General features: G+C 56.6%; 1 protein-coding gene across 2 annotated transcripts in view; it reads right to left on the bottom strand.

Annotated features, from left to right (window-relative positions):
- Nucleotides 1–12,126, bottom strand: part of cenpp (centromere protein P) — a 333,753-nt gene that overhangs the window by 247,652 nt on the left and 73,975 nt on the right. The window lies entirely within an intron of this gene.

The raw sequence follows: 12,126 nt of genomic DNA, 5'->3' as shown, positions 1-12,126 counted from the left end.
ATTGCTGAAAGACACAAAGGTAGAAATAGCAGAGGCATTGGTCACAACCTTTCAATCCTCATTGGATAGAGTAGGCGTGCCGGAGGACTGGAGGGTTGCTAATGTTATACCACTATTCAAGAAAGGGGAGAGGGATAAACCAGGAAACTACAGGCCTGTCAGTCTAAGATCGGTGGTGGGGAAGTTATTGGAAACGATCGGGGACAAAATAAACTTTCATTTGGAAAGGTATGGGTTAATCAAAGACAGCCAGCATGGATTTGTTAAAGGCATGTCTCGTCTGACTAACTTCAGTGAATTCTTTGATGAGGTAAGAGAGGTGGTTACATCTATCTTCTATCTATATATATAAATCGGTACTTCTGTCTGTCTGTCATTCTGTCTGTCTGTCATCGCGTGTGCGTCTGTCGGGTATGCGCTCAAAAGTTACAGGGCGTACCTACGCGCGCGTTACCTCCAAAGAAAGCTTACGCTTCCGAGACGGTTTTAAGCATATTTATGTTTCGGCCGGGCTAAAATCGTGCCCGCGGTATCCCAAAAACCTTAACATTCCGCTCATTAGCATCTCATTATCCGCTCATTAGCGACAGAGTGACCTCGAGCTCGACCAATCGTACGCCGGGTTGCTGGCGTGTGCCGCCGGGCCAATCGGTGAGTGTGTGGCCGGGCCTTATCGTTCTGAACCGAGGTGAGTCGCCGCCATCTTGATTCCAAACTTTTCCTTTCTTTTTCCCGCTTTCTGCGTCTTAAAAAAAAAACGTTGCTTTTAAAACACATATTGTTTAAAAAAAAAAATGATTTAGAAAGTGTGGTAAACCACTGTTATTGTTGTTGTTGTTGTTACACACTGTTGTACCTATGCATGCCTCAACATGTCTCGGCTGGCTCCACCCACAGGCCCAGGTATAAAGGTGATTGACCTGCAGCCCCTGCCTTCTTGGAACCCAGTCAACCACGAGAGGCATGCTCTGTTCTTTGCTAATAAAAGCCTTTAGTTACTCTCTTAACTCTCAGTGCATCAATTTTATTAGCAAAAACAAAATGTCGACATTTGCTGAACAGCAGGCTGCTGCACCAAACGCTGAACAGCAGGCTGCTGCACCAAACGCTGAGCAACAGGAGCTGCTGCGAGCCCTCAGACCAACATGCCTGGACCTAGACCCCCAAGAAGCGGGTTCGGCTACCAAATTCGCGCATTGGCTGCGTTGCTTCGAGGCCTACCTGCAAGCCTCAACTGTGACCCTGGACGAAAACAAGTTGGAAATCCTGGCCTCAAAGGTGAGACACCAAGTTTATACAATAATCCAGGACGCGACGACCTACGCGGCGGCTATCGGTCTGCTAAAAGGGCAATACGCACGCCCGGTAAATACGGTCGATGCCCGGCACCTCTTAAGATCCCGCAGACAGCAGCCCGGGGAATCGGTGGAGGCCTTCCTATGGGCACTACGGATACTCGGCCGAGACTGCGATTGCAAAGAAGCATCAGCCGCAGCACACACGGAGGGACTGATCCGAGATGCTTTCGTTGCGGGTCTAAGGTCCGACTACTCCCGGCAGAGACTGTTGGAAAAGGGAGAAATGGACCTGAGAAAGGCAGTGTCCCTCGCGCTCTCGCTCGACGCGGCCCACAGGAATATGGACGCCTTCTCCCCTAACCGCTCCGCAACGTGGATGCCACAACCTTGGGTCATGGGACCACCACCTTCAACTGCTGCTGCGACGTCCAAGGCACAGAAATGTTATTTTTGTGGCCAGGCAAAACACCCCAGAGCACGCTGCCCGGCGAGAAACGCTACCTGCTCCGGCTGCGGGAAGAAAGGACACTATGTCAGCGCCTGCAAAGGTAAAACCGCTAACGCCAGCAGCGCCGCGTGCGAACCGTGGGGGCAGCCATCTTGTCCGCCATCTTGGGCTCCCCCAGCCGCGTGGGGATCGGGACCATGGGCGCCGCCATTTTGTCCGCCATCTCGGACGTCTCCAACTTCAACCACGGGGGACCCGGACTCAACCACCGCCTCATCTGACGACCACATCGACTCGCTCGACCATACGCTGGCCTCCGTGACGCTGGACCAATCTCTCCCTCATCAACTGTCCAGGTCCATGATGGACATTAAGGTAAACGGCCGCGCCACTACCTGCCTTTTTGACAGCGGGAGCACGGAAAGCTTTATCCACCCCGACACGGTGCACAGTTACTCTCTCCCGGTACTGCCGACGCGACATCGGATCTCTTTGGCTTCCAAAGCCCAGTCAGCGGACGTCGGTGGCTACTGTGTAGTGACCCTTTCAGTAAGGGGCACAGAATACAAAAATTTTAAACTCCTGGTCCTGCCCCATCTTTGCGCTGCCGTTCTACTGGGGTTGGATTTTCAGTGCAACCTTAAGAGTGTCACATTAGCGTACGACGGACCCCTCCCCCCACTCACAGTCTGCAGCCAGCAGCTTTTAAACCGCCCGCCGCGCACCATTTGCAGCCTCTCCACCCTTAAAGTCCCCCCCCCCTCCTTGTTCGCTAACCTCACCCGTGACTGTAAGCCCATCGCTACCAAAAGCAGGCAGTACAGTGCCGGGGATAGGAGCTTCATTAAATCCGAGGTAGCAAGACTCCTGAAGGAAGGGATTATTGAAAGTAGCACCAGCCCATGGCGAGCACAAGTGGTGGTAGTGAAGACTGGCGAAAAACAGCGCCTAGTTATTGACTACAGCCAGACGATCAATCGCTACACCCAGCTAGATGCATACCCACTCCCCCGCATATCTGACATGGTCAATCAGATAGCACAATACCGGGTGTTCTCGACGATTGATCTGAAGTCGGCATACCACCAGCTCCCCATCAGGGCTGAGGACCGCCAGTACACAGCTTTTGAAGCTGACGGTCGTCTCTGCCACTTCCTCAGAGTTCCCTTCGGCGTCACCAACGGGGTTTCAGTCTTCCAACGGGAGATGGACCGGATGGTCGACCAGAACGCGCTCCAGGCCACTTTCCCCTATCTAGACAACGTCACCATCTGCGGCCGCGACCAGCAGGACCATGATGTTAATCTAGAGAAATTCCTCCGTACGGCCCAGCGGCTGAACCTAACATACAACAAGGACAAATGTATGTTTCGTACCAAGCGCCTTGCCATTCTTGGCTGTGTAGTGGAGAACGGAGTCATCGGCCCCGACCCCGACAGGATGCGCCCCCTTATGGAGCTCCCCCTCCCCCACTGCCAAAAAGCACTGAAGAGATGCCTAGGGTTTTTCTCGTACTATGCTCAGTGGGTGCCCAACTATGCGGACAAAGCCAGACCCCTCATCAAGTCCACCTCCTACCCCCTGACAGCAGAAGCCTGTGCAGCCTTCACTCTCATAAAAGGAGATATTGCGAAGGCCACAATGCACGCAGTGGATGAGTCCATCCCTTTCCAAGTGGAGAGCGACGCATCCGACTTTGCCCTAGCTGCAACCCTTAACCAGGCGGGGAGACCCGTGGCCTTTTTCTCAAGGACCCTCCAGGGCCCCGAGATTCGACACTCCTCTGTCGAAAAGGAGGCCCAGGCCATTGTGGAAGCTGTGCGACATTGGAGGCATTACCTGGCCGGAAAACGATTTACCCTGCTCACTGACCAGCGTTCAGTAGCTTTTATGTTTAATAATAAGCAGAGGGGCAAAATCAATAACGACAAGATCTTGAGGTGGAGAATCGAACTCTCCACCTACAATTACGATATCTTGTACCAGCCCGGGAAACTCAATGAGCCCCCAGATGCCCTATCACGTGGTACATGCGCCAACGCGCAGGTCGATAGACTGAAGACCCTCCACAATGACCTCTGCCACCCGGGGGTTGATGCGCTATCAATTACTCATAAAAGACTGAGAGTTAGAAGAGTAACTAAAGGCTTTTATTAACAACAGAATGGAGGTCTGCCTCGAGTGGTCGACCGGTCCAGGATACAAAGGGCTGGGGAGCAGTCACCTTTATACTAGGACCTGTGGGAGGAGTCAGCCGAGGCATGTCCAGGCATGTACACAGTGGAATACAAACAGGACAAACAGGAATACAAACAGTGGTTTACCACATTCACCCCTTGTTTAAAATTGAGTCCGGCGGGGTGAAGTGTATTAAAAGTTAGTGTATTGGAGTCTCTCCGGAGGTCTTGTCTGCCGCTGTGATCGGCGTGGCGACGGCAGGGGTAGTGAAGCTTCCGGCGTCGAGTCCAGCGTAGGCTGTGGCACAGGCGTGTCGTCCTCGTAGATGTCGAGCGGGTCGCGGGGCCCAGGCCTGCCGTCTGCTGGGGCTGGATATCGGATCGTGGGGGGGGGTGGTAGTGGGTAGTGGGTTACTGTGGTCCCCGAGGGTGCAAGGTCTCTTATGGAGACTGTGTCCTCCCGCCCGTCCGGGTATGCGATGTAAGCATACTGGGGGTTGGCGTGGAGGAGGTCGACCCTCTCGACCAGGGGGTCCGTTTTATGGGTCCTCACATGTCTTCTCAGTAGGACCGGCCCTGGGGACGTCAGCCATGGCGGTAGCGATGTCCCTGATGTGGACTTCCTTGGGAAGACGAACATTTTCTCATGAGGGGTGGCGTTAGTGGCAGTGCACAGCAGTGACCGAATAGAGTGGAGCGCATCGGGGAGCACATCCTGCCAGCGGGAGGTTGGAAGGCCCCTAGACTTTAAGGCTAGCAGGACGGCCTTCCAAACTGTCGCATTTTCTCTTTCCACCTGTCCGTTCCCCCGGGGGTTGTAACTGGTGGTCCTGCTTGTGGCAATACCCCTAGTTAGCAGGTACTGACGGAGTTCGTCGCTCATAAACGATGAGCCCCGGTCGCTATGGATATAGCTGGGGAAGCCGAACAGGGTGAAGAGGTTGTTCAGACATTTAATGACCGTGGCACTGGTCATGTCCGGGCAGGGGAAGGCGAACGGGAAACGGGAGTACTCATCAATAATATTGAGGAAGTACACATTGCGGTCGGAGGAGGGGAGAGGCCCTTTAAAATCAACGCTCAGGCGCTCGAAGGGGCGAGTGGCTTTTATCAGGTGGGCCCTGTCTGGTCTATAAAAGTGTGGTTTGCACTCAGCGCAGACTTGGCAGTTCCTGGTCATGGTCCTGACCTCCTCAATAGAGTAAGGCAGGTTGCGGGCCTTGATGAGGTGGAAGAACCTGGTGACCCCCGGGTGGCAGAAGTCATTGTGGAGGACCCGTAGTCTATCGATCTGCGCGCTGGCGCAGGTGCCACGCGATAGCGCATCCGGGGGTTCATTTAGCTTCCCGGGCCGGTACAAGATCTCGTAGTTGTAGGTGGAAAGTTCGATTCTCCACCTCAAGATCTTGTCATTTTTGATTTTGCCCCTCTGCTTGTTGTTAAACATAAAAGCAACTGAACGCTGGTCAGTGAGCAGGGTAAATCGTTTTCCGGCCAGGTAGTGCCTCCAATGACGCACAGCCTCCACAATCGCCTGGGCCTCCTTCTCAACAGCGGAGTGTCTGGTCTCCGGGCCTTGGAGGGTTCGTGAAAAGAAGGCCACGGGTCTCCCCGCCTGATTGAGGGTAGCGGCCAGGGCAAAGTCGGACGCGTCGCTTTCCACCTGAAAGGGGATGGATTCGTCCACTGCGTGCATGGTGGCTTTGGCAATGTCCTCCGTGATACGGTGGAAGGCTAAGCGGGCCTCTGCCGTCAAGGGAAAAGAGGTGGACTTGATCAGCGGACGGGCCTTGTCCGCATAGTAGGGGACCCACTGGGCGTAATAGGAGAAAAACCCTAGGCACCTCTTCAGGGCCTTGAGGCAGTGGGGCAGTGGAAGTTCCATAAGGGGACGCATCCGGTCGGGGTCGGGGCCGATGACTCCGTGTTCCACAACACAGCCAAGGATGGCGAGGCGGTTTGTGCGGAATATGCACTTCTCCTTGTTATATGTCAGGTTTAGGAGTTGGGCGGTGCGGAGGAATTTTTCGAGGTTTGCGTCATGGTCCTGCAAGTCACGGCCGCAGATGGTCACATTGTCCAGATATGGGAAAGTGGCCTGCAACGCATTTTGATCTACCATCCGGTCCATCTCCCTTTGGAAGATGGAGACCCCGTTGGTGACGCCAAAGGGAACCCTAAGGAAGTGATAGAGGCGGCCGTTTGCCTCAAAGGCAGTGTACTGGCGGTCCTCAGGGCGGATGGGGAGCTGGTGGTACGCTGATTTCAGGTCAATGGTCGAGAAGACGCGGTACTGCGCGATCTGGTTGACCATATCAGCTATACGGGGGAGTGGGTAGGCGTCCAGCAGGGTGTAGCGATTTATTGTCTGGCTGTAGTCGATGACCAGGCGCTGCTTCTCGCTGGTCTTAACGACCACAACCTGGGCTCGCCAGGGGCTGGTGCTGCCCTCAATAATCCCTTCTTTCAGGAGCCGCTCCACTTCGGTTTTAATGAAAACCCTGTCCCCGGCACTGTATCGCCTGCTCTTTGTGGCGATGGGCTTACAGTCGGGGGTGAGGTTAGCAAACAGTGGTGGGGGGGTGACTCTGAGTGTGGAGAGGTTGCACCTGGTGCGCGGCGGGCAATTTGGAAGCTGCTGGCTGCGGACTGTGAGTGGGGGTAGGGGTCCACCGTACGCCATCGTAACACTTTTAAGGTGGCACTGAAAATCTAACCCCAGCAGGACGGCAGCGCAGAGGTCAGGCAGGACCAGAAGTTTAAAATGATCGTACACGGTCCCGTCTACTACGAGTGTCACCACGCAGTAGCCGCCGATGTCCGCCGACTGGGACTCGGAGGCCATAGAAATCCGCTGTTGCGCAGGCAGGACTGGGAGAGAGCAACGCCGCACCGTGTCGGGGTGGATGAAGCTCTCCGTGCTCCCAGAGTCAAAAAGGCAGATTGTATCGTGACCATTTACCTTAATGTCCATTGTGGAACTGGCCAGTTGGTGCGGTCTCGCTTGGTCCAGTGTAACGGATGCCAGCGTAGGGGTCGGTGTGTCGCTGCGGGTATCAGATGAGGCGGTGTCGGGGGCCTGCTGCGTCCCGGCTGTCGTCCAAGATGGCGGCGTCCATGATCCCCATGTGGCTGGAGGCGTCCAAAATGGCTGCTGTACCGGTGATTCGCACACGGCCGGGGAGGTCCAAAATGGCGGCCCGCATGGCCCACACGCGGCGCTGCTGGGGTTCGGGGTGGCTTTGGCCCTGCAGACGCTAGCGTAGTGTCCCTTCTTCCCGCAGCCCGAGCAGATCGCGTTTTTCGCCGGGCAGCGCGCTCTGGGGTGTTTTGCCTGGCCACAGAAGTAGCATTTCTGGCCTTGGGGCACTGCTGTCTGGCCTTGGGACACTGCTGCGGTAGTTGGGCCGTTGTTGGGGTGTGGCTGGGGTGGCACGGCGCTATGAGGCGGTCCTACCGTGTCCCAGGCTGTCATTCCCCGCGGCGTCCACGGTGCAGAGGAGTAGGCATCCATGCCCTGGTAGGCTGCATCCAACGATAGTGCGAGTTCAGAGGCCTTGTTGAGGTCGAGGTTACTCTGCTCCAACAGTCGCTGTCGTGTGTAATTGGATCTGTGGCCCGCTACAAAAGCGTCCCGGATAAGTTCCTCTGTGTACACGGCGGCCTTTACATCCTTACAACCACAGGCCCGGCCAAGCACAGACAGTGCCTGAAGGTATTCCACGGTTGATTCCCCAGGTTGTTGTTTACGACTCCCCAGGAGGTGCCTGGCGTACACTTCGTTCACTGGGCGCGTGTACTGGTCCTTGAGGAGCTTGATAGCATCCGCGTACGAGGTCGCGTCTTGGATGACCGAGTACACTCGGTGGTTCACTTTGGAGGTCAGGACATCCAGTTTGTCCTCGTCCGATTTGATTGCTTCGGAGGCAGTCAGGAATTTTTCGAAACACTTAAGCCAGTGAGTAAACTTGGTGGATGAGTCCGCCTCCCGATGATCTAAGTCCAGGCATGCTGGTGTGAGGATCTTCTCCATTATAAAAATGTTGTTAATAAAATTGATGCGCTATCAATTACTCATAAAAGACTGAGAGTTAGAAGAGTAACTAAAGGCTTTTATTAACAACAGAATGGAGGTCTGCCTCGAGTGGTCGACCGGTCCAGGATACAAAGGGCTGGGGAGCAGTCACCTTTATACTAGGACCTGTGGGAGGAGTCAGCCGAGGCATGTCCAGGTATGTACACAGTGGAATACAAACAGGACAAACAGGAATACAAACAGTGGTTTACCACAGGGGTCACCAGGTTTTTTCACTTCATCAAATCCCGTAACCTGCCCTACTCCATCGAGGAGGTCAGGACCATGACCAGGAACTGCCAAATCTGTGCCGAGTGCAAACCGCATTTTTATAGGCTAGACAGAGCAAGCCTGATCAAAGCCACGCGCCCCTTTGAACGGCTGAGCGTCGATTTTAAAGGGCCCCTCCCCTCCTCCGACCGCAATGTGTACTTCCTCAACATAATTGATGAGTACTCCCGTTTCCCGTTTGCCATCCCTTGCTCAGACATGACCAGTACCACGGTCATTAAATGTCTGAATGACCTCTTCGCCTTGTTCGGTTTCCCTAGCTATATTCATAGCGACAGGGGCTCATCCTTTATGAGCGACGAACTCCGGCAGTACCTGCTCTCGAGAGGTATCGCTACAAGCAGGACCACCAGCTACAACCCCCGGGGGAATGGCCAGGTGGAAAGGGAGAATGCGACGGTCTGGAAGGCAGTCCTTTTAAACTTGAAATCTAAGTGCCTTCCGACCTCTCGCTGGCAGGAAGTCCTCCCTGCGGCGCTCCATTCCATTCGGCCACTGCTCTGTACAGCCACCAATGCTACCCCTCACGAGAGAATGTTCTCCTTCCCCAGGAAGTCCACATCGGGGATCTCGTTACCGACATGGCTGACTTCTCCAGGACCCGTCCTACTGCGGAAGCACGTGAGGGTCCCATAAGACGGACCCCCTGGTCGAGAGGGTGAGCCTCCTCCATGCCAACCCTCAGTATGCTTACGTGGTGTACCCGGACGGGGCGGGAGGACACAGTCTCCATACGAGACCTCGCACCTTCGGGTGCTCCCGAAACACCTCCCTCGCCACCCACGCCTACCCCCAGTACGCTTACGTAGCGTACCCGGACGGGCGGGAGGACACAGCCCCCACACGAGATCTAGCACCTTTGGGTGCCCCTGAAACACTACCATTGCCATCCACCACTACCCACAACCCAACCCCGCTAGACGGCATGCCGCAGCCCCAGGACCCGTCATTGACCACCCAACCACTCAATGAGACGCCAGATTCAACGTTGGATGCTGCACCATCACCGCCGCCACCACGACGATCAGGACGGCATACAAGGCCACCTGATAGACTTACTTACACGAACCTTTAGTACACTTCACCCCGCCGGACTCAATTTTAAACAAGGGGGTGAATGTGGTAAACCACTGTTATTGTTGTTGTTGTTGTTGTTGTTGTTACACACTGTTGTACCTATGCATGCCTCAACATGTCTCGGCTGGCTCCACCCACAGGCCCAGGTATAAAGGTGATTGACCTGCAGCCCCCTGCCTTCTTGGAACCCAGTCAACCACGAGAGGCATGCTCTGTTCTTTGCTAATAAAAGCCTTTAGTTACTCTCTTAACTCTCAGTCTTTTATGAGTAACTGATAGCGCATCAGAAAGTAATTAACTTATCTAATCTCATTAATTTTCCTACCTTTCCCCGTTTTTCCAGGTAGGCCTAGAAGCCTCGGCGTCTCCTCCGCACCCACGCCCGAGCTAGGCACCTCCCGGCCCCACTCGAAGGCTGGAGGGCCGAGCCTCAGCCCAGCGCCGCTAGGGTGTGCGCGCGCAGCAGGAGCTGAGACGCGGCGTCTCTCTCTGGCTCGGCCGGGGGGCGGGGGCTTGCTGAGCGTCAAGCGTTACCCTGGCAACCGGGCCCGCCGGCCGTCTCGCACAGCCGCAATCGGCGGTCTTCACCTCGGGGGGGGCCGCGACCCTCGAGGGGGGGGGGGCCGCGACCCTCGGGTGGGGGGGGGCGCGGCCGCGACCCTCGGGGGGGTGGGGGGGCGCGGCCGCGCGCGCAGCAGGAGCAGCTGAGACGCGGCGTCTCTCTCTCTGGCTCGGCTGGGGGGCGGGGCTTGGTCAGCGTCACGGTTACCCTGGCAACCAGACCCTCCGGCCGTCTCGCACAGCCGCAATGTTGAAGCCAGCTCGGGAGGCCGGTGCTCGGAAGATCGCGCCTCCGGAGTTCGGTGCTTGGTTGGTGGGGGGGGGCGAGCCTCGGGGGTGGTGGTGGGCGGTGGGCGAGCCTCGGGGGTGGGGGTGGGCGAGCCTCGGGGGTGGGGGGTGGGTGGTGGGCGAGCCTCTGGGGTGGGGGGTGGGTGGTGGGCGAGCCTCGGGGGTGGGGGGTGGGTGGTGGGCGAGCCTCGGGGGTGGGGGTGGGTGGTGGGCGAGCCTCGGGGGTGGGGGTGGTGGGCGAGCCTCGGGGGTGGGGTGGTGGGCGAGCCTCGGGGGTGGGGGGTGGTGGGTGAGCCTCGGGGGTGGGGGGTGGTGGGCGAGCCTCGGGGGTGGGGGGTGCGGGTGGTGGGCGAGCCTCGGGGGTGGGGGGTGGGGGTGGGGGTGGGGGTGGTGGGCGAGCCTCGGGGGTGGGGGTGGTGGGCGAGCCTCGGGGGGTGGGGGGTAGGGGGTGCGAGTCTCGGGGGGGGGCCAACCTCTGGAGTTCGGGGGGTGGGGATCAGGGGGCTCGGGAGTTTGGGGGGACGGGGATCAGGGGGCTCGTGGACTCTCCCCCTTCCCCTCCCCCCCTTCTCTCTCCTCCCCCCCTCCCCCCGCCCCTTCTTCCCCCCTCCTCTCTCCTCCTCCCCCTCCTCCCCTCCCCGCCCTCTCCCGCCCTCACCTTCGCCCCCTCTCCCCTCCCCCCCCTGCCCCCACCTCCCCCTTCCTCCCCCTCCCCCTCCCCCTCTCCCCCTCCCCCCTCCCCTCCCTCTCTTCCCCCCAGTCGCTCTCTCTCTTCCCCCCCAGTCGCTCTCTCTCTTCCCCCCCAGTCGCTCTCTCTCTTCCCCCCCAGTCGCTCTCTCTCTCTCTTCCAACAACAACATGCCCTCGAAAAAGCCTCGGCACCGCCGGGCACTTCAGCTAGTTATTATATATATAAAGCGGTTCTTCTGTCTGTCATGCCGTCTGTCTGTATTGAATAAACTCGAAAGTTATAGAGCGTACCTACACGTGTGTTACGTCGAAAGAAAGCTGACGATTCCAGAACCGTCCGAAGCGTATTAACGTTTCGGCCAGACAAAAATTGCGCCCGCGGTATCCAAAAAACGTTCAACATTCCGCTCATTATCCGCTCATTAGCATCGAGTGACGTCGAGGTCGACCAATCGTACGGCGGGTTCCTGGCGCGTGCGGCCGGGCCCTCCTACGGTCGAGTGACGGGATGATTGACCAATCCTACGCTTCGGTGACCTGACGGTCGACCAGTTGGTGCGTGTGTGGGCGGGCCTTATCGTTCTGAACCGAGGTGAGTCGCCGCCATCTTGATTCTAAACTTTTCATTTCTTTTTCCCGCTTTCTGCGTGTTTCTTTTCAAATCTACATTTCCAGCAAAAAAAAAGTTGCTTTTAAAACACACATTGTTTTTAAAAAAAGTTAATTAATTTGTAAATCTCTTTTCTCTAACCTCTATAATTCTCCTACCTTTCACCGTTTTTCCAGGCCCGGGGCCTAGGCTTCTCCAACTGCCAGCAGTGCAACTCTAGACCCAGGCTCCCCGGCCTAGGCAGAGACAAACACTGGCAGAGGAGAGAGGGTGTGCTGCCTCAGCTCCATTCCCAGGGTCAGTAGGTGGGGAGGCTTCATAAGCAACTGAGGTAGGTCGCAAGCCCCGAATAATAATCTGAAGATCCTGGGTTTGCAGCTGAGGAAATTTCTTCTGCAACAGCCCCAGGTTAACGGCAGCCATCTTTGTCAAGGAGGGCGAAAAGTTTCAGTGCGACGCCATTTTGATTCAGTGTGTAACAGAGTGCATGCGTGGCCATCTTAGTACAGGAACATAGAGTGGGTGGGGGCTTCTGTGCTCCAAATCGGGTCCTGGTGACCGAGACAGACAATCAGCTGTGTGGGCGGGACCTAATCTTTCCAACTGAAAAG

This window comes from Somniosus microcephalus, chromosome 11 (assembly GCF_052327205.1).
Source record: "Somniosus microcephalus isolate GS21.2 chromosome 11, FLI_Smic_1.0, whole genome shotgun sequence".
In the NCBI taxonomy this organism is placed as follows: domain Eukaryota; kingdom Metazoa; phylum Chordata; class Chondrichthyes; order Squaliformes; family Somniosidae; genus Somniosus; species Somniosus microcephalus.
Note: the sequence above shows the minus strand (reverse complement) of the source record. Positions and strands in the feature narration are given on the sequence as shown.